We start from the raw sequence: 19,460 nt of genomic DNA on the forward strand, positions 1-19,460 counted from the left end.
GTCGGGAAAAGGGGGAGGCGCGGGATTTTTAACTGAGTGTTGACTCCCAATCCATAAGTCATTCCTTACAAAAATATAGCTCGTTAGGAATAATAAATCACTTTACAATCATCTATGATCGTAAGGTCAGCTTTTTGTAAATGGGCAAGTTAATGGCTTATTTGAGTCCAGTAAATATCCAAATGCACGTTCACTTGCGAATTTAATGAGTGTTTATTATTCTCTTTAAAAGGTTTGGATCCATAGGTCATTTTCATCTTTAACATGTTTCAAGCATGCATATCCATTTTTGAAAACATGTGTAGAAAAATCTCTTTCTTGTAAAATTTCAAGCTAATAGGCTAGAACAAGTGGAATTTCCCAAAATTGGATAAAAAAAATTGGTGTTCAGTTGTGGTGAGTGAATAAATTGTTTTTACATACCTTTTTAATTTATTTAAGTTTTTTCCATACATATACTCTAAAATTTTTATTTTCTTGTGATCTATTTGCCTTTTATCTCTTTTTTTGTGAATGAGATGAAGCGAAAGTGAAAACTCAAGTATTGATTTATGAAAAAAGTGTATATCCAAAATGGAAAATCACAATGCACAAATATAGAGAGAGATAATTCTAATAAATTAATTCTTTCATTTTTTTCCATAGATAAACTCTAAAATTTTCATTTTGTTGCGATCTATTTGCCTTTTATCTCTTTTTGTTTACGAGATGTAGGGAAACAGAAAAATCAAGTTTTTATTTTAGAAAAAGGTATACATCTAAAATTGAAACGTACAATGCACAAATGTAGAGAGAGATAATTCCAAAAAGTGTTTGTAATTTTGAGGGATTGCAAACTTTTTTTAGTTTTTATAGATTAGGTTTTGCAATCATCGGGAAAAGAATGAGGCGTGGGATTTTTAACTGAGTGATGACTCCCAATCCATAAGTCATTCCTTACAAAAATATAGCTTGTTACCCATGATAAATCACTTTACAATCATCTAGGATCGTTAGGTCAGCTTTTTGTAAATGGGCAAAATAATGGTTTGTTTGACTCGAGTAAATATCCCACCGCACATTCACTTGAGAATTTAATGAGCATTTCTTATTCTCTTTTAAAGTTTTGGATCCAGAGGTCATTTGCATCTTTAAAATGTTTCAAGCATGCATATCCATTTTTTAAAATATGTGTAGAAAAATCTGTTTCTTATAAAATTCCAAGCTATTAGAGTTGAACTAGTGGAAGTTCCAAAACTTCGATAACAAAACTTTTGTGTATATTTGTGTTGTGTGAATAAATTTTATTTACTTACATTTGTTATTGCTTTAAATTTTTCCATACATGAACTCTAAAAATTTTATTTTGTTGTGATCTATTTGCCTTTTATCTCTTTTTTGTTTAAGAGATGAAGGGAAAATGAAAATACAAGTTTTGATTTAAGAAAAAAGTATACATAGAAAATGGAAATGCACAATTCACAAATGTAGATAGATATAATTCAAAAAAGTGTCTGTAACTATTAGGGATTGTAAACTTTTTTTAGTTTTTATATATTAGGTTTTGCAATCATGGGGAAAAGAGGGAGGTGTGGGATTTTTAATTGAGTCAAATCTCTTAATCCAAAAGTTTTTCCATACAAAAATATGGCCCGTTACGCATGGTAAATCACTTTACAATCATCAATGCTTTTTAGGTCAGCTTTTTGTAGATGGGCAAAATAATGGCTTGTTTGACTCGGGTAAATATCCCACCGCACGTTCACTTGAGAATTTAATGAGCATTTTTTAGTCTCTTTAAAAGGTTTGGATCCATATGTCATTTACATCTTTAACATATTTCAAGCATTTATATCAATTTTTTAAAAGATGTGTAGAAAAATCTCTTTCTTATAAAATTCCAAGCTATTAGGGTTGAAGTAGTGGAATTTCAAAAACTAGGATTACAAAAATTTTGTGTTCATTTGTGGTGTGTGAACAAATTTTCTTTACTTACATTTGGTATTGCTTAAAATTTTTTCTATACATAAAATCTAAAATTTTCATTTTGTTGTGACCTATTTGCCTTTTAGCTCTTTTTTGTCTACGATATCAAGGGAAAGTTAAAACTCATGTTTTGATTTAAGAAAAAAGTATACAACTAAAATGGAAATTGAAAATACACAAATGTATAGAGACATAATTCAAAAGAGTGTTAGTAATTTTTAGGGATTGTAAACTTTTTTTAGTTTTTATATAATAGGTTTTGCAATCGTCGGGAAAAGAGGGAGGCAGGGGATTTTTGACTGAGTGTTGACTCCCAATCCATAAGTCATTCCTTAAAAAAATATAGCCCGTTACACATGATAAATCACTTTACAATCATCTAAGATCATTAGGTCAGTTTTTTGTAAATGGGAAAAATCATGGCTTGTTTGACTCGGGTAAAAATCCCACCACACGTTCACTTGAGAATTTAATGAGCGTTTGTTATTCTCTTTAAAAGGTTTTGATACATAGGTAATTAGCATCTTTAACATGATTCAAGCATGCATATATATTGTTTAAAACATGCGTAGAAAAATCTCTTTCTTATAAAATTCCAAGTTATTAGGGTTGAACAAGTGGAATTTCCCAAACTTTGATAACAAAACTTTTGTATTCATTTGTGGTGTGTGAATAAATTTTCTTTACTTACATTTGTTATTGCTTTAAATTTTTTCCATACCTAAACTCTAAACCTTTCTTTTTTTGTGATCTATTTGCCTTTTATCTCTTTTTTGTTTGCGAGATGAAGGGAAAGAGAAAACTCAAGTTTGGATTTAAGAAAAAACTAAAACATCTAAAATGGAAATGAAAAATGCACAAATGTAGAGAGAGGTAATTCCCAAAAGTGTCTGTAATTTTTTGGGATTGTAAAATCTTTTTAGTTTTATATATTAGGTTTTGCAATCATCCGGAAAAGGGGGAGCCAAGGGATTTTTAACTGAGTGTTGACTCCCAATCCATAAGTCACTCCTTACATAAATTTAGCCCATTACGCATGATAAATCACTTTACAATCATCTATGATGGTTAGGTAAGCTTTTTGTAAATTGGAAAAATAATGGCTTGTTTGACTCGGGTAAATATCCCACCGCATGTTCACTTGACAATTTATTGAGCGTTTGTTATTCTCTTTACAAGGTTTGGATCCATAGGTGATTTGCATCATTAACATGTTTCAAACATGCATATCCATTTTTTAAAACATATGTAGAAAAATCTCTTTCTTATAAAATTCCAAGGTATTAGGATTGAACATGTAGAATTTCCCACACGTGGATAACATTACTTTTCTATTCATTTGAGGTGTGTTAATAAATTTTCTTTACATCCATTTGTTTTTTTTCCATACATAAACTCTAAAATTTTCAAAAAGTAAAAACCCAAGTTTTGATTTAAGAAAAAAGTATACATCTAAAATAGAAATACACAAAGCACATATGTAGTGAGAGATAATTCCAAAAAGTGTATGTAATTTTTAGGGATTGTAGACTCTTTTTAGTTTATATATATTAGGTTTTGCAATCGTCTGGAAAAGGGGGAGGCGGTGGATTTTTAATTGAGTGTTGACTCCCAATCCAGAAGTCATTCCTTCCAAAAATATAGCGCATTACACATGATAAATTACTTTACAATCATCTTTGATCGTCAGGTTAGCTTTTTGTAAATGGTCAAAATAATGACTTTCTTGACTCTGGTAAATATCCCACAGCACATTCACTTGAGAATTTAATGAGCGTTTGTTATTCTCTTTAAAAGGTTTGGATCCATAGGTCATTTACATCTTTAATAAGTTCAAACATGCATATCCATTTTTAAAAAAAAATGTAGAAAAATATCTTTCTTATAAAATGCTAAGCTATTAGGGTTGAACTAGTGGAATTTACCAAACTTGGATAACAAAACTTTTGTGTCCATTTGTGGTGTGTGAATAAATTGTCTTTACTTAAATTTATTATTGCTTTAAATTTTTTTCATACATCAACTCTAAAATTTTCATTTTTTTGTGATCTATTTGCCTTTTATCTTTTTTTTTTTGTTTTCGAGATGAAGGAAAACTAAAAACTCAAGTTTTTTTTTTAAGAAAAAAGTAAAGATCTAAAATCAAAATGCACAATGCAAAAATGTCAAGAGAGATAATTCCAAATTTTTTTTGTAATTTTTAGGAATTTTTAACTCTTTTTAGTTTTTATAAATAAGGTTTTGCAATCGTCGGGAAAAGGGGGAGGCGGGGAACTTTTAACTGATTGTTGACACCAATTCCATAAGTCATTCCTTACAAAAATATAGCCCGTTATGCTTGATAAATCACTTTACAATCATCTATGATTGTTAGGTTAGCTTTTTTTTCATGGGCAAAATAATGGCATGTTTGACACGGGTAAATATCCCACCGCACGTTGACTTGAAAATTTAATGAGCATTTGTTATTCTCTTTAATAGGTTTGGATCCGTAGGTCATTTGCATCTTTAACATATTTCAGGCATGCTTATCCATTTTTTAAAACATGTGTAGAAAAATCTCTTTCTTATAAAATTCAAACCTATTAGGGTTGAACTAGTGGAATTTCCAAAACTTGGAAACCAAAACTTTTGTGTTCATTTGTGGTGCGTAAATAAATTTCTTTACTTAAATTTTTTATAGCTTAAAATTTTTTTTTCGTACATAAACTCTAAAAGTTTGATTTTGTAGTGTCTATTTGCCTTTTATCTCTTTTTTATTTACGAGATGAAGGGAAAGTGAAAACTGAAGTTTTGATTTAAGAAAAAAGTATACATCAAAAATGGAAATGCACGATGCACAAATGTAGGGAGAGATAATTCCAAATTTTTTTTGAAATTTTAAGGGATTTTAAACTCCTTTTAGTTTTTATATATTAGGTTTTGCAATTATCGGGAAAAGGGGGACGTGGTGGATTTTTAACTGAGTTTTGACTCCCAATCCATAAGTCATATTCCTTACAAAAATATAGCCCATTAGACATGATAAATCACTTTACAATCATCTATGATCATTATCTCAGCTTTCTGTAAATGGCAAAATAATGGCTTGTTTGACTCGGGTAAATATCCCATAACACGTTCACTTGATAATTTAATGAGTGTTTTTTATTCTCTTAAAAAGTTTTGGATCCATAGGTCATTTTTGTATCTTTAACTTGTATTATGCTTGCATATCCATTTTTTAAAACATGTGTAGAAAAATCTTTTTCTTATAAAATTCCAAGTTATTAGGGTTGAACTAGTGAAATTTCCCAAACTTGGATAACAAAACTTTTGTATTCATTTGTGCTCTGTGAATAAATTTTCTTTATTTACATTTGTTATTTTTCAATACATAAACTCTAAAATTTTATTTTTGTTGTGAACTATTTACCTTTTATCTCTTTTTGTTTATAAGATGAAGGGAAAGTGAAAACTCAAGTTTTGATTTAAGAAAAAAGTATACATGTAAAATGAAATACATAATGCAGAAATGTAGAGAAAGATAATTGCAAAAAGTGTCTGTAATTTATAGAGATTGTAAACTCTTTTTAGTTTTTATATATTATGTTTTCCAATCGTTAGGAAAAGGGGGAGGCGGGGGATTTTTAACTGAGTATTGACTCCCAATCCAAAAATCATTCCTTACAAAAACATAGCCCGTTACACCTGATAAATCACTTTACAATCATCAATGATCGATAAGTCAACTTTTTGTAAATAGGAAAAATAATGGGTTGTTTGACTCGGGTAAATATCCCACCACTCGTACACTTGAGAATTTAATGAGCATTTGTTATTCTCTTTAAAAGGTTTGGATCCTTAGGTAATTTGCCACTTTAACATGATTCAAGCATGCATATCCATTGTTTTTAACATGTGTAGAAAAATCTTTTGTGTTCATTTTTGGTGTATGAATAAATTTTCTTCACTTACATTTGTTATTGCTTTAAATATTTTCCATACATAAACTCTTAAATTTTCATTTTTTTTATCTATTTTCCTTTTATCTCTTTTTTGTTTACGATATGAAGGTAAAGTGAAAACTCAAGTTTAGATTTAAGAAAAAAGTATATATCTAAAATGGAAATGCACAATGCACAAATATGGAGATATATAATTCCAAAAAGTGTCTGTAATTTTTAGGGATTGTAAACTCTTTTTAGTTTTGATCTATTATGGTTTGCAATTATCGGGAAAAGGGGGAGGTGGTGGATTTTTAACTGAGTGTTGAATCCCAATCCATACGTCACGTTCCTTAAAAAAACATAGCCCGTTACGCATGATAAATCACTTTACAATCATCTATGATCGTTAGGTCAGCTTTTTGTAATTGGGCAAATAATGGCTTGTTAGACTCGTGTTAATATCCCACCGCACGTTCACTTGAGAATTTAATGAGTGTTTGTTATTCTCTTCAAACGGTTTGGATCCATAGGTTATTTACATCTTTAACTTGTTTCATGCATGCATATCCATTTTTTAAAACATGTGTAGAAAAATCTCTTTCTTATAAAATTCCAGGCTACTAAGGTTGAACAAGTGGAATTACCCACACTTAGATAACAATACTTTTCTATTCATTTGTGGTGTGTTAATAAATTTTCTTTACTTACATTTGTTATTTTTGCATACATAAACTCTAAAATTTTGTTTTTGCTTTGATCTATTTGACTTTTATCTCTTTTTTGTTTATGATATGAATGGAAAGTAAAAACCCAAGTTTTTATTTAAGAAAAAAGTATACATCTAAAATGGAAATGCACAGAGCACAAATGTAGAGAGAGATAATTCCAAAAAGTCTCGATAATTTTTAGGGATTGTAAAGTCGTTTTAGTTTTTATGTATTAAGTTTTGCAATCATCGAGAAATGGGGAGGCGGTGGATTTTTAATTGAGTGTTGACTCCCTATCCATAAGTCATTCCTTAAAAAAATATAGCCCATTACACATGATAAATCACTTTACAATCATCTATGATCGTCAGGTTAATTTTTCTTAAATGATCAAAATAATGGCTTGTTTGACTCGGGTAAATATCCCACACCATGTTCACTTGTGAATTTAATGAGCGTTTGTTATTCTCTTTAAAAGGTTTGGATCCATAGGTCATTTACATCTTTAATAAGTTTCAGGCATGCATATCCACTTTTTAAAACAAGTGTAGAAAAATCTCTTTCTTATAAAATTCCAAGCTATTAGGGTTGAACTAGTGGAATTTCCTAAAGTTGGATAAGAAAACTTTTGTGTTCATTTGTGGTATGTGAATAAATTTTCTTAATTACATTTGTTATTGCTTTAATTTTTTTCCATACATCAACTCTAAAATTTAAATTTATTGTGATCTATTTGCCTTTTATATCTTTGTTGTTTACTAGATGAAGGGAAAGTGAAAACTCAAGTTTTGTTTTAAGAAAAAAGTATACATCTAAAATCGAAATGCACAATGCACAAATGTAAAGAGGGATACTTCTAAAAAGTGTCAGTAATTTTTAGGGATTATAAACTTTTTTTATTTTTTATATATAAGGTTTTGAAATCATCGGGAAAAGGGGGAGGCAGGGGATTTTTAACTGAGTGTTGACTCCCAATCCATAAGTCATTTTTAATAAAATATAGCCTGTTACGCTTTATAAATCACTTGAAAACCATCTACAATTATTAGGTCTGCTTTTTGTTAATGGGCAAAATAATGGCTTATTTGACTCGAGTAAATATCCCACCGAACGTTCAGTTTAGAATTTAATGAGCGTTTGTTATTCTCTTCAAAAGGTTTGGATCTGTAGGTCATTTTCATCTTTAACACATTTCAAGCATGCATATCCATTTTTAAAACATGTGTAAAAAAATCTCTTTCTTATAAAATTCCAAGCTATTAGGGTTGAACTAGTGGAATTTCCAAAACATGGAAAAAAACTTTTGTGTCCATTTGTGGTGCGTGAGTAAATTTTATTTACTTATATTTGTTATAGCTTGAAACTTTTTTTATACATAAACTCCAAAATTTTCATTTTGTTGTGATCTATTTGCCTTTTATCTCTTTTGTGTTTACGAGATGAAGGGAAAGTGAAAACTCATGTTTTTATTTAAGAAAAAAGTATACATCTAAAATGGAAATGCACGATGCACAAATGTAGAGAGTGATAATTCCAAAAAGTGTCTGTAATTTTAAGGGATTGTAAACTCCTTTTAGTTTTTATATATTAGGTTTTGTAAATGTCGGGAAAAGGGGGAGGTGGAGGATTTTTAACTGAGTGTTGACTCCCAATCCATAAGTCACATTCCTTACAAAAATATAGCCCATTACGCATGATAAATCACTTTACAATCATCTATCATCCATAGGTCAGCTTTTTGTAAATGGCAAAATAATTGCTTGTTTGACTAGGCTAAATATCCCACTGCACGTTCACTTGAGAATTTAATGAGTGTTTGTTAATCTCTTCAAAAGGTTTGGATCCATAGGTCATTTGCATCTTTAACTTGTTTCATGCATTCATATCCATTTTTCAAAACATGTGTAGAAAAATCTCTTTCTTATAAAATTCCAAGCTATTAGGGTTTAACAAGTAGAATTTCCCTCACTTGGATAACAATACTTTTCTGTTCATTATTGGTGTGTTAATAAATATTCTTTACTTACATATATAAACTCTAAAAGTTTAATTTTGTTCTAATCTATTTGCCTTTTACCTCTTTTTTGTTTATGACATGAAGGGAAAGTGGAAACTCAAGTTTTGATTTAAGAAAAAACTATACATCTAAAATGGAAACGCACGATGCACAAATATTGAGAGAGATCATTCTAAAAATTTTCTGTAATTTTAAGGGATTGTAAAGCCCTTTTACTTTTTAAATATTTGGTTTTGCAATTGTCAGGAAAAGGGGGAGGTGTTGGATTTTTAACTAAGTGTTGACTCCCAATCCATAAGTCACATTCGATACAAAAATATAGCCCGTTACGCATGATAAATCACTTTACAATCATCTATGATCGTTAGGTCAGCTTTTTGTAAATGGCAAAATAATGGCTTGTTTGACTTGGGTAAATATCCCACCGCACGTTCACTTGAGAATTTAATGTGTTTGTTATTCTCTTCAAAACTTTTGGATCCATAGGTCATTTGCATCTTTAACTTGTTCCATGTATGCATATCCAGTTTTTAAAACATGTGTAAAAAAATCTCTCTGTAATAAAATTCCAAGCTATTAGGGTTGAACTAGTGGAGTTTCCCAAACATAGCTAACATAACTTTTGTGTTCATTTGTGGTATGTGAATAAATTTTCTTTACTTACATTTGTTATTTTTCCATACATAAACTCTAAAATGTTCATTTTGTTGTGATCTTTTTGTCTTTTATCTCTTTTTTGTTTATGAGATGAAGGGAAAGTGAAAACCCAAGTTTTTATTTAAGAAAAATTATACCTCTAAAATGGAAATGCACAAAGCACAAATGTAGAGAAAGATAATTCCAAAAAGTGTCTGTAATTTATAGGGATTGTAAACTCTTTTAGTTTTTTTATATTTGGTTTTGCAATCTTCGGGAAAAGGGGAGGCAGGGATGTTTAACTAAGTGTTTACTCCCAATCCATAAGTCATTCCTTACAAAAATATAGCCCGTTACGCGTGATAAATCACTTTAAAATCATCTATGATCATCAGGTTAGCATTTTGTAAATGGTCAAAATAATGTCTTGTTTGACTCGGGTAAATATCCAAAGCACGTTCACTTGAGAATTTAATGAGCGTTTCTTATTCTCTATAAAATGTTTGGATCCATAGATAATTTGCATCTCTAACATGATTCAAGCATGCATATCCATTGTTTAAAACATGTGTAGAAATATCTATTTCTTGTAAAATTCCAAGATAGTAGGGTTGAACCAGTGGAATTTCCCAAACTTGGATAACAAACTTTTGTGTTCATTTGTGGTGTGTGAATTAATTTTCTTTACGTACATTTGTTATTGCTTTAAATTTTTTCCATACATCAACTCTAAAATTTTTATTTTGTAGTGATCTATTTTCCTTTTATCTCTTTTTTCTTTTCCAGATGAAGGGAAAGTGAAAACTCAAGTTTTGTTTTAAGAAAAAAGTATACATCTAAAATAGAAATGCACAATGCACAAAAGTAAAGAGAGATAATTCCAAAAAGTGTCTGTAATGTTTAGGGATTGTAAACTCTTTTTAGTTTATATATAAAAGGTTTTGAAATCGTTAGGAAAAGGGGGGAGGCGGGGATTTATTACTGAGTGTTGACTCCCAATCCATAAGTCGTTCCTTACAAAAATATAGGCCGTTATGCTTGATAAATCACGTTACAATCATCTACGATTGTTAGGTCAACTTGTTTTTAATGGGCAAAACAATGGCTTGTTTGACTCGGGAAAATATCCCACCACATGTTCACTTGAGGAATTAATTAGCATTTGTTATTCTCTTTAAAAGGTTTGGATCCTATGTCATTTGCATCTTTAATATGTTTCTAGCATGCATATCCATTTTTTAAAACATGTGTAGAAAAGTCTCCTTCTTATAAAATTCATAGCTATTAGGGTGTAACTAGTGGAATTTCCAGAACTAGGAAAACAAAAATTTTGTGTATTTGTGATGTGAATAAATTTTCTTTTCTTATATTTGCTAAAGCTTTAAATTTTTTTCATACATAAACTCTAAAAGTTTCATTTTGTTGTAATCTATTTGCCTTTTATCTCTTTTTTGTTTACAAGATGAAGGGAAAGTGAAAACTCAAGTTTTGATTTAAGAAAAAAGTATACCTCCAAAATGGAAATGCACGATGCACAAATGTAGAGAAAGATAATTCCAAAAAAGTGTCTATAATTTTAAGGGATTGTAAACTCCTTTAAGTTTTTATATATTAGGTTTTTCAATTGTCGGGAAAAGGGGGAAGTGGTGGATTTTTAACAGAGTGTTGAATCCCAATCCAAAAGTAACATTCCTTAAAAAAATATAGCTCGTTACGCATGATATATCACTTTACAATCATCTACGATAGTTAGGTCAGCTTTCGTAAATGGCAAAATAATGGCTTGTTTCACATGGGTAAATATCCCGCCGCACGTTCTCTTGAGAATTTAATGAGTGTTTGTTATTCTCTTCAAAAGGTTTGGATCCATTGGTCATTTGCATATTTAACTTGTTTCATGCATGCATATCCATTTTTTAAAACATGTGTAGAAAAATCTCTTTCTCATAAATTGCCAAGCTATTAGGGTTAAACAAGTGGAATTTCCCACACTTGGATAACAATACTTTTCAATTCATTTGTGGTGTGTTCATAAATTTTCTCTACTTACATTTGTTATTTTTCCATATATAAACTTTAAAATTTTTATTTTGTTGTGATCAATCGCCCTTTTATCTCTTTTTTTTTTTACGAGAAGAAGGGAAAGTGAAAACCCAAGTTTTGATTTAAGAAAAAAGTATACATCTAAAATGGAAATGCACAAAGCACAAATGTAGAGAGTGATAATTCCAAAAAGTGTCTGTAATTTTTAGGGATTGTAAACTCTTTTTAGTTTTTATATATTAGGTTTTGCAATCGTCAAGAAAAGGGGCTGGTGGTGGATTTTTAATTGAGTCTTGAATTCCAATCCATAAGTCATTCCTTACAAAAATATAGCCCATTATACATGATAAATCTCTTTACAATCATCTATGATCGTCAGGCCAGCTTTTTTTAAATGGTCAAACTAATGACTTGTTTGACTTGGGTAAATATCCCACATCAGGTTCACTTGAGAATTTAATGAGCGTTTCTTATTCTCTTAAAAAGGTTTGGACCCATTGGTCATTTACATCTTTAATAAGTTTCATGCATGCATATCCATTTTTTAAAACATGTGTAGAATAATCTCTTCCTTATAAAATTCCAAGCTATTATGTCATTCGCATCTTTAACATATTTCAAGCATGCATATCAATTCTTTAAAACATGTGTAGAAAAATCTCTTTCGTTTAAAATTCCAAGCAATTAGGGTTGAACTTTTGGAATTTCCCAAACTTCGATAACAAAAATTTTGTGTTCATTTGTGGTGTGTGAATAAATTTTCCTTCCTTACATTTGTTATTGCTTTAAACTTTTTCCATACATAAACTCTAAAATTTTCATTTTGTTGTGATCAATTTGCCTTTTATCTCTTTTTTGTTTACGAGATGATGGGAAAATGAAAACTAATGTTTTTAATTAAGAAAAAGTATACTTCTAAAAAGGAAAAGCACAATGCACAAATGTAGAGAGAGATGAGAGATAATTCCAAAAAGTGTCTGAAATTTCTAGGGAATGTAAACTCTTTTTTTTTTATATATTAGGTTTTTCAATCGTCGAGAAAAGGGGGAGGCGGGGGATTTTTAACTGCATGTTGACTCCCAATCCATAAGTCATTCCATAAAAAATATACCCCATTACGCATGATAAATCACTTTACAATCGTCGATGATCGTAAGGTTAGCTTTTTGTAAATGGGCAAACTCAGGCAAATATCCCACCACACAATCACTTGAGAATTTAATGAGCGTTTGTTATTCTCTTTAAAAGGTTTGGATCCATAGGTCATTTGCATCTTTAACATGATTCAAGCATGTATATCTATTTTTTAAACATGTGTAGAAAAATTTCTTTCTGATAAAATTCCAAGCAATTAGGGTTGAACTAATGGAATTTCCAAAACTTGGATAACAAAACTATTGTTTTTTTTTGTGGTGTGTGAATAAATTTTCTTTACTTACATTTGTTATTTCTTTAAATTTTTTCCATACATAAACTCTAAAATTTTTATTTTGTTGTGATCTATTTGCCTTTTTCTTTTTTTTGTTAACGAGATGAAGGGAAAGTGAAAACTTAATTTTTTTATTGAAGAACAAAGTATACTTCTAAAATAGAAATGCACAAAGCACAAATGTAGAGAGAGATAATTCCAAAAATTTTCTTTAAATTCTTTGGATTTTAAACTCTTTTTAGTTTTGATATATATTAGTTTTTGCAATCGTCGGGAAAAGGAGGGGGGGGGGGGTATTTTAAACTGAGTGTTGACTCCCAATCCATATGTCATTGCTTACAAAATTTTTGCCCGTTATGCATTATAAATCAATTTACAATCATCTATGATCGTTAGGTCAGCCTTTTTTAAATGGGCAATATAATGGTTTGTTTGACTCGGGTAAATATCCCACCGCACATTCACTTGAGAAATTAATGAGCGTTTGTTATTCTCTTTAAAAGGTTTGAATCCATAGGTCATTTGCTTTTTTAACATGATTCAAGCGAGCATATCCATTTTTTAAAACATGTGTAGAAAAATAACTTTCTTATAAAATCCAAGGTATTAGGGGGTAACAAGTGGAATTTCCCAAACTTGGATAACAAAACTTTTCTGTTCATTTGTGGACTGTTAATAATATTTTTTTACTTACATTTTTTATTTTTCCATACATAAAATCTAAAATTTTCATTTTGTTGTGATCTTTTTGCCTTTTATCTCGTTTTCGTTTATGAGATGAAGCGAAAGTGAAAACCCTAGTTTTTATTTAAGAAAAAAGTATACATCTAAAATGAATTGCACAATGCACAAATGTAGAGATAGTTCCAAAAAGTGTCAGTAATTTTTAGGGATTGTAAACTCTTTTTAGTTTTTATATATTAGGTTTTCAATCGTCAGGAAAAGGGGGAGGCACGGGATTTTTAACTGAGTGTTGACTCCCAATCCATAAGTCATTCCTTAAAAATATATAGCCCGTTACGCATGATAAATCACTTTACAAACATTTATGACCATCTGGTCAGCTTTTTGTAAATGGGCAAAATAATGGCTTGTTTTACTCAGGTAAATATCCCACTGCACGTTCACTTAAGAATTTAATGAGCGTTTGTCAATCTCTTTAAAAGGTTTGGATCCATATGTCATTTGCATCTTTAACATATTCCAAGCATGCATATCCATTTTTCAAAACATGTGTAGAAAAATCCATTTCATTTAAAATTCCAAGCAATTAGGGTTGAACTTGTGGAATTTCACAAACTTCGATAACAAAACTTTTCTGTTCATTTTTGGTGTGCAAATAAATTTTCTTGACTTACATTTGTTATTGGTTAAACTTTTTCCAAACATAAAATCTAAATTTTCATTTTGTTGTGATCAATTTGCCTTTTATCTCTTTTTTGTTTACGAGAAGAAGGGAAAGTGAAAACTCTAGTTTTGATTTAAGAAAATAGTATACATCTCAAATGGAAATGTACAATGCACAAATGTAGAGAGAGATAATTCCAAAAAGTGTCTATAATTTCTAGGGATTGTAAACTCTTTTTATTTTTTATAAATTAGGTTTTGCAATCGTCGTAAAAAGTGGGAGGCGGGGGATTTTTAACTGAGTGTTGACTCCCAATCAATAAGTCATTCCATACAAAAATATAGCCTGTTATGGATGATAAATCACTTTACAATCATCTATGATCGTTAGGTCAGATTTTTTTAAATGGGCAAAATAATGGCTTGTTTGACTCGGGTAAATATCCCATCACACAATAACTTGAGAATTTAATGAGCGTTTGTTTTTCTCTTTAAAAGGTTTGGATCCATAGGTCATTTGCATCTTTGAAATGATTCAAGCATGCATATCCCTTTTTTTAAATATGTGTAGAAAAATTTCTTTCTAATAAAATTCCAAGCTATGAGGGTTGAACTAATATAATTTCCCAAACTTGGATAACAAAACTTTTGTGTTCATTTGTGGTGTGTGAATAAATTTTCTTTACTTACATTTGTTATTGCTTTAAATTTTTTTCATACATAAACTCTATAATTTTTATTTTGTTGTGATCTATTTGCCTTTTATCTCTTTTTTGTTTATGAGATGAAGGAAAAGTGAAAACTCAAATTTTGTTTGAAGAAGAAAGTGTACTTCTAAAATTGAAATGCACAAAGCAAAAATATAGACAGAGATAATTCTAAAAAGTTTCATTAATTTCTAGGGATTGTAAACTCTTTTTAGTTTTTATATATTAGTTTTTACAATCATCGGGAAAAGGGGGAGGCAGGGTATTTTAAATTGAGTTTTGTCTCCTAATCTATAAGTCATTCCTTAAAAAAATATAGCCCATTACGCTTGATAAATCAATTTACAATCATCTATGATCGTTAGGTCAGCCTTTTTTAAATGGGCAATATAGTGGCTTGTTTGACTCGGGCAAATATCCCACCACACGTTCACAAAAGAATTTAATTACCGTTTGTTATTCTCTTTAAAAGGTTTGGATCCGTAGGTCATTTGCATCTTTAACATGTTTCAAGCATGCATATCCATTTTTTAAAACATGTGTAGAAAAATCTTTTTCTTATAAAATTCCAAGCTATTAGGGTTGAACTCGTGGAATTTCCAAAACATGGATAACAAAAGTTTTGCGATCATTTGTGGTGTGTGAATAAATTTTCATTACTTGTACTAGTTATTGCTTTAATTTTTTCCATACATAAACTCTTAATGTTTTATTTTGTTGTGATCTATTTGCTCTTTCTCTCTTTTTTGTTTACGAGATGAAGGGAAAGTGAAAACTCATGTTTTGATTTAAGAAAAAAAGTATACAACTAAAATGGAAATTCACAATGCACAAATCTTGAAAGAGATATTTCCAAAAAGCGTCTGTATTTTTTAGGGATTGGAAACTCTTTTTAGTTTTTATATATTAGGTTTTGCAATTGTAGGGAGAAGGGGGAGGCGGGGGATTTTTGACTGAGGGTTGACTCCCTATCCATAAGTCATTCCTTACAAAAATATAGCCCGTTACTCAATGTAAATCACTTTAAAATCATCTACGATCGTTAGGTGAGCTTTTTGTAAATGGGCAAAATAACGGCTTGTTTGACCTGGGTAAATATCCCACCGCACATTCGCTTGAGAATTTAGTGAGCGTTTGTTATTCTTTTTAAAAGGTTTGGATCCATAGGTCATTTGCATCTTTAACATTTTTTAAGCATGCATATCCATTTTTTAAAACATGTGTAGAAAAATCTCTTTCTTATAAATTCCAAGCTATTCAGGTTGAACTAGTGGAATTTCCCAAACTTGGATTACAAAACATTTGTGTTCATTTGTGGTGTGTCAATAAACTTTCTTTACTTACATTTGTTATTTCTTTAAATTTTTTCCATACAACAACTCTAAAATTTTCATTTTGTTGTGATACATTTACCTTTTATCTCTTTTTTGTTTACGAGATGAAGGGAAAAGTAAAATTCTAGTTTTGATTTAAGAAAAAAGTATACATCTAAAATGGAAATGCACAAATTAAGAGAGAGAGAATTCCAAAATGTGTCAGTAATTTCTAGGGATTGTAAACTCCTTTTAGTTTTATATATTAGGATTTGCAATCGTCTCAAAAAGGGGGTGGCATGGGATTTTTAACTGAGTGTTGACTCCCAATCCATAAGTCATTCCTTACAAAAATATATCCCGTTATGCATGATAAATCACTGTACAATCATCTATGATCGTTAGGTCAGCTGTTTGTAAATGGGTAAAATAATGGCTTGTTTCTCTGGTAAATATCCCACTACACGTTCGCTTGAGAATTTAATGAGCATTTGTTATTCACTTTAAAAGGTTTGGATCCATAGGTCATTTGCATCTTTATCATGTTTCAAGCATGCATATCCATTTTTAAAAACATGTGTAGAAAAATATCTTTCTTATAATATTCCAAGCTATAAGGGTTGAAGTAGTGGAATTTTCCAAACTCGGACAGCAAACTTTTGTGTTCATTTGTGGTGTGTGAATAAATTTTCTTTACTTACATTTGTTATTGCATTAAATTTTTTCCATAGATAAACTCTAAAATTTTCATTTGGTTGGGATCTATTTGCCTTTTATCTCTTTATTGTTTACGAGACGTAGGGAAAGTGAAAATTCAAGCTTTGATTTAAGAAAAAAATATACATCTAAAATGGAAATGTACAATTCACAAATGTAGAGAGAGATAATTCCAAAAAGTGTTTATAATTTTTAGGGATTGTAAACTCTTTTTACTTTCTATATATTAGGTTTTGCAATTGTCACGAAAAGGGGGAGTCGGGGGATTTTTAACTGAGTATTGACTCCCAATCCATAAGTTATTCCTTATAAAAATATAGCCCATTACACATGATAAATCACTTTACAATCTTCTATGATCGTTAGGTCAGCGTTTTGTAAATGGGCAAAAAAACGGCTTGTTTGACTCGGGTAAATATCCCACCTGACGTTCACTTGAGAATTTAATGAGCGTTTGTTATTCTCTTTAAAAGGTTTGAATCCATAGGTCATGTGCATCTTTATCATTTTTATTTTATTGAAGAGTAAAATACTTAATTCACATCAATAACTTGTTGTAATATGAGTACAAGAACCTCTATTTATAATAGAGGAAGGTTGTAGAGTCCAATTACAATAAAACTACCCTTGTCCCAATTACACCCATACTCTAACACTTAAAGATAAGTCCTAACATTATTAAATAACTCATTATAGATAAATGTTGAATTTATGGAAAAGTGGAATACTTCATTGACTTCAATAACTCATTGTAATAAGAGTACATGAACCTCTATTTATAATAGAGGAAGGTAGTAGAATCCAATTATAATAAAACTACCCTTGTCCCAATTACACCCAAATTCTAACACTTATGGTAAGTCCTAACATAATTTGGTAACTCAATATTGATAAAAGACAAATATAACTTAAACTAAAACTCTTCTTGGTCGTGACCCTAAGATAAAGATACTTTTGTGAGTCTTTCTTGATCTTCCTACTGATGTGATAAGGATGCCAGCTATTGCTAATCATTGTGGGTCCTACTTCTTATGGGCTTGGGCCCATCTTGTGGGCCTTCCTTGACCATGTGGGTTTGATCTTAGCTTCAAATACTCCCCTCAAGCTGGGATGAGAGAACAATATGAACTCCCAGCTTGCTTCAAATGATGTATAAATTATTTTTGTATAAAATGGTACATCTTCAAATATGCCTTCCTCTTCTAACAATCCCCCTCACGCTGTTGCGCCCTTCCATGAGGCTCTGCGGCATTATAAGTGACAGTAAAAATCACTCCTAGCCAGTAAGCCATTGCTACATACTCCAATCTTAATACTGGATGTAGGGTACACTCCACTGTTATCGGTAGTGTGTCTATCGGCATTGCTCTGAAGTGTCCACCACCGTGTCCCTCCACAGGACAACGACTCTCAAGTGGTAGGAGACATAAAAGATATTACAAAGGGAGGGGGGGGGGGGGATAACATAGATGTAATCATAAGTACTTCCAACCACAAATAATTTTCATCTTTTTGACGGGGATAAAGTTCCTCTGTCGTGGACTCCCAACAACAAATAATTTTCATCTTTTTGATGGGGATGAAGTTCCTCCGTCGTGGACTCCCGACTACAAACAATTTTGATCTTTTTGATAGGGTAAATTAAATGATGACATGTGGCCACCTCTTATTCAATAATAATGTCCCCAAAGAGACATAATAGCTGTAGTTGAATATAACACGACCATCTTCCAACACATATAACATGAACCAAATAATAAATTTTGTAAAAGAACCCATGAAATAATTCGATATAAAATTTTCTTCATTGATGCACAAGCTTCATCTTTTGTGCTCCACCTTTCTTGAATATTTTGGACACATAAAATTATCCAAAACATAAGGAATAAAATACATCATTCTTGTTCTTCTTCTACTTCTCCCCCTGAAACTGGGAGGTAATGGCGGTGATCCCAGCTTGAACCAAATATCATAGAAGTAGCAATAATCCTAAATAACAGAGATTTTTAAATAAGCTCTCAAACCAGGGTGAAGTGAGATATTTTCCAGATATATCAATTCAAACAGTGACGCAAAACAATCGGCTTAAATTTGGATTTTCAATTTAACAGAATACCAACATGACATTTGATTCTTCCAATGTGAATATATCTTTAAATATAGATCAGATTGACATAAAATTTTCTTCATCTAAAAGTAGACTTAAAATACCTTTCATCCAAGTATAATATCTCTTCATAAAATATAATTATCAGAAGATAAATAATCTAATAGATTTCAGTCTCTGTCATCTGGCCGTACTACGTACTGTTTCTCCTATTTTTCCAGAATGGCCATTGACTCTTCCAAGATCAATATCTCTGTATAAAAAATCATACAGAGAAATGGTTCAATAGGTAAAAAAATAGACCTACAGATATTTATTTTGATATATAACTCTCCATATAAAGTCTCTTTCTTGGTAGCAAAAAATACCTCAGAACTTGAAGCTTTATGCTCCTTCTCGAAAAAGATTTTCAATCTAACCTTTGCTGCTTCAAATATCGATTTCTCTTTGTAGATAACTCAGATAAAAAATTGGTTGAATAGGTAAAATAATAGACATACATATATTTATTTTGATATATAATTCTCCATATAAAGTCTAGTT

This window comes from Aristolochia californica, unplaced genomic scaffold (genome assembly GCF_029961685.1).
Source record: "Aristolochia californica isolate CCGP_79_NKW_82.1479 unplaced genomic scaffold, dmAriCali1.0.hap1 SCAF_3, whole genome shotgun sequence".
Taxonomy (NCBI): Eukaryota; Viridiplantae; Streptophyta; class Magnoliopsida; order Piperales; family Aristolochiaceae; genus Aristolochia; species Aristolochia californica.